This window comes from Pinus tabuliformis, chromosome X (genome assembly GCF_031772625.1).
Source record: "Pinus tabuliformis cultivar Carrire ecotype Pingquan chromosome X, CPIR1, whole genome shotgun sequence".
In the NCBI taxonomy this organism is placed as follows: domain Eukaryota; kingdom Viridiplantae; phylum Streptophyta; class Pinopsida; order Pinales; family Pinaceae; genus Pinus; species Pinus tabuliformis.
Window position 1 is genome coordinate 1,475,515,658 of NC_142308.1, and position 4,494 is coordinate 1,475,520,151.

Here is a 4,494-nt window from a genome sequence, read left to right on the forward strand (position 1 = left end):
AACTGATCAATCTTTGGGTCATCCTTATGCAGATCTGTTATGCTTTGTATCTGTGCCTCCTTACCTACTAAGCTGCTTTGATGTTCTATTTGCATTTGTTTGAAATCCTGTTGTAGCTTAGCCAGTTGTATTTCTACTTGTTGGTTGGCTTTGGCTTGCTATAATTGCTATTCGAGTGACAAAATTTTGTCTTATTTTTATTTAAGCAACAGTTGTACCTTTGTTGCTTTGTCAATGGTTGTCGTAGCATAGGCACCTACGAACTGCGAGAGCCTGGTGAGGTTGGTCAACGGGTCGGTGGATGAGTCTTTCCAGAGGACATCCATCAGCTCATTCTCTGGGGTGGTAGCAGTTGTAGATTCCAATTTTATTCTCTTTCTCTATCTCTTAACAACGGCCTTATGTTGTGCGCTGTAAAAAACATCAAGAGGGGGAATTTCTTCTATTCTCAAAACAATCTCAGAGGTGGGGATAACAGGAATGTGTTCTATTTCTTGAGTATTCATAGTTCACCCTGTTATAATTTTTGGAGTTGTTTCTTGATGTGTCATTTGCATATCTGGTGCTTGTTCCTCTCTGTTGAGTTTTTTGTTGAAATTATCCCACTCCTCTTCAAAATTAATTACCAGAGGCTTTATCAACTGTATAGAGGGAGTATGGGTTTCAGTCCGCTTGATGGTCGAAGTCTGTTCATCTGTCTGTCTTGCAAACTGGGTTGTATCCTGGATTAATTCCCTGCTCCTGCTTTTATTATTTTTTGAAGACTTCTTGGATCCCTTTCCAGAATTGGTTTTAGATTTTTTCTTAGAGTCACCATCTATGCTTACACTGGGAGTGGACTCCCTTATTGGATTAATTAACAATTGGTCCAATGGGACCTTTGATAATCTCTTTTCTCTGTAGCTATAAAATGTTTCAAGACCCTGTCGATCAAAAAGTATCTGTGCCATATGCTTCACTTCTCTGAAGGTATTATTCTGTAAGAAAACATCATCAAATGGGTCCTTCTCATGGCAAAATATTTTTACTTTGACCATAGTGGTAAAATCCTTGACAATACCGAATGGGTCGTATTGTCTTCCAGGGAACTTAGGTAATCGTAGAGACAACATATTATCTACTTCCCTGAATGCATGTCCAAGGTCATGGAATGCAAACACTCCACATGACACAGGAAATTGATGCCAAATTTCCTTCTTTGACTCCTTCAATGCTTTGCTCATACCTCCTTCACTACATGTCTGATAGGCTATTTCTCTAGCCATTAATTTATCTGGGACATAGAAAGGGAGAACATGGGGAGAGACGATGCTGCCAAATACTCTAATATATGTAAATTTCTCTTCCCCAAACCATCGGGCTATTGGGAGGATGTCTATCTCGACTTCTTGGGAGAATCTGGGTGCATCTCAGTTATAAATTTGTTTATGGATAGGAAGCATAACGCCGTGACAAATCTTGAAAACATGTGGTTCAAAATTGGATTCCCACGTCTTTTTGGTGGATGTGAATAGGAAGTGGATCTTGAATAGTCTACTTCCATCCCATAAGAGGGAATTTAGAACCAAAACAAATAGCATCCATTACATAAGCACACAAACGGAGGATAAACCCTCAAACTAATACTCCTTTTCCTTATATACTCTATAATTGCTTTAGCTAAATTATTAGATAGGATTTGTGCCCAATCTATTATTGTTTCATTAACGACTGCATCTACTAAGGGAAACCATTTTGAGGAGAATTTGTTATTGTCGGGTTTTCCAAATAGTCTACATAACATAGCCGTAGCAAAACAGAAAGGGAAACAAACAGATGTGGTGGCATACATACCATTTTTTCCTTTCTTTATTATTTCTTCATTATTTGACCAATTCTTTGTGCAGTCTGCCAGATCTTCATTTTCTTTGACGAATTTCTCAACAAATTTCCTGTTGTAGGTAACCTGTGGCTCCGGTAGGTGGTACATAAGCCTTAAGTTATCTGGAGTAAAAGATCCTATAACTTCTTGGCCTCCTGTTTTGAATTCTCTATCAGATACATCAGTGTCATCAATGATCCACTTAACCATGTCAATATAGGGGATTATTTTTGGTCGTGCGACTATTCGGTGCAGAAATGAGCATGCAAGCTTAGTTATGGAAGCATCAGAGGAATCATGCCCATCAACTGTAATCGTTGTCTCAAGAATTGTTAAATTGGCAACTAGGGCCAAACTCCATGTGGGTCGGCTTATTTATGGCAGCTGATATTTTTATTGGATCCCTCTCGTCGAGAGGTGTAGGATTGATCCAAAGATCATCTGATTCCGATAAGTAATTATGGAGATATGAATTTATTTTGTTTATGTAATTATTATCAAGCCGACCAGCTCTTATGTAGGCTCTAGAAGCCCAACCGACGTGTCTATTCATCATCCTCATTTTGGTATAAATAGATGAGGATTTGATATCATTTGCACACACGTATTCTTGAGGTGATCTCCTCTCCACGTCTGGGTTTTTGGAGAAGGAGAGAACCAAAAGAATACGTTGGCCTAAGAAGGAGCCCTAAGGAGCCCTAGCTGCAGTACGATGCCCTAATCCGTTGGCAATGGAGCAACTATATGCACAGCAGGGATATCACTAGACCTCTTCACTAACTCATCAAGCCCCAGTGTTAAGCTCATTGTTTTTACGTTCTGGTTCATAATCATTAACAGTTAGTCTAACCCCTGCAAGAGGCTGCTCACTTTTCTCAGATTCCATGGATTCCATCGAACATGACACCAGAGAGTCTTTGCTCGACGGTGCGGTCGACTCCAGATTTTCACGCCTGCTACAGATAGGCTATAAACAAGAACTCAAGTGTGATCCCTCGGTACTATCGAATTTTGCGTTTTTGTTTTCCATTATATCGATTTTAACTAGATTAAAGACTACCTATACTACGGGGCTGACCTTCGGAGGTCCGGTGACTATGGTGTACGGATGGCTCATTGCTGGCCTTTTCACTCTCTGTGTGGGACTCTCCATGGTTGAGATTTTCTCTGCTTATCCGATGTCCGGGGGTCTTTATTACTGGAGCGCTATGCTGTCCGATAAAGAATGGGGGCTCTTCGCTGCATGGATGACAGGCTGGTTTAATATAGTTGGTCAGTGGGCAGTGACAGCAAGTGTAGACTTCTCTCTTGCTCAATTGATTCAAGTAATTCTTTGATGCAAATATTCCTGTAGCAGTCTCGGTTCTTTGATGCAGATATTCCTGTAGCAGTTTCGGTTCTTTGATGCAGATATTCCTGTAGCAGTCTCGGTTCTTTGATGCAGATATTCCTGTAGCACAGTAGTACAGGAATCTCGAATATCTCTGAAACTTCAGGGTAATTACAATCGCACAGAACTAGGATTCATCTGATATTCTTCAGAGGAAATTACAGTGGTTCAGGACTTCGGACAAGTGTAGTGGTTCAGTACTTCGAATGAGTACAGTGGTCCTATATTTCTCGGATGGGTAACTCAGAAGTAAAGCCTCTCAATGATCCTTGTCTTGGCATAATGAATGATCTCATGAAGATCTCGGTGTAGGAAGAAAACACAGTCATGGTCTCAGTATATATGTAATGATGTTATCCAACAGAGAACACTCTGTCTTGGCATACCTCCAGATGCAGTCAATATCTCAATTATGGTCTCGGTATAGCATATACTGTCTTGACATATTTCAAGGTACAGTAATTATCTAAGCATAGTTATGATCTCGATCTTAAAGGAAAAATAGTCACAAGGAGAAGATCGATGTAAAGGAGCAGCATGTTAAATACTGTTGTTCTAAGGCATGGATAAGTATACTGATGGACGCAGCATGGTTGGATGCAGCATGGTGAATCAGTTGAAGTATGAGGACTGAGAAGTGTGCCTTCACCTGAGTTCAGATCAGTAGTCCTTGTCATTGGAACTATCCTGTCATCTTCATGATGAAATATCTCTGATGTCTGATCTCTTATTTTGGCAAGTCAAATTGTTGACTTCAAATGTATTTGTACCATCTCTCTCTCTGCTGAACTTTGAACATAAAAGAAGAATTGATCAAGGGTTTCCCCACACATTGTGGGGTTTGTCCCTGGCTCGCGCCATATCTTGTGTCCTCTTGCATTGGCTTGTCTTCTGCGTTTTATATTTATGTTCTATCTGCAGTTTATCATAATGCTGATGTGATTGCTAATTGTGAAAATTTAAATAAATTTCTCTAGTATAGAACATACCTAATCTTAACATGGTATCAGAGCTGAGGTGAAGACAATTCCCAAGCAGGAGTGAAAAAGCAATCACCGAAGACAGTTGGGACAAGACAAAAGGATCAATTGGTTCCTCATAATTCACCTAGGGTGAAGTTGAAGCAGAGAATGTTATTAGAATGGCATAGCAAAACCTCTGATGGCAGGAAGGAAAGGTAGATGTCTTGGTTATGAGTTCGACCCTTATGCGAAGGAGTGCCCGAATGACAGAGATGCAGGTC

The 4,494-nt window shown here is 40.2% G+C and overlaps 1 pseudogene; it reads left to right on the forward strand.

Moving 5' to 3' along the window:
• Nucleotides 1-2,745: 2,745 nt before the first annotated feature.
• LOC149145575 (amino-acid permease BAT1 pseudogene) lies at nucleotides 2,746-3,198 on the forward strand (annotated as a pseudogene).
• The last annotated feature ends 1,296 nt before the right edge of the window (nucleotides 3,199-4,494 follow it).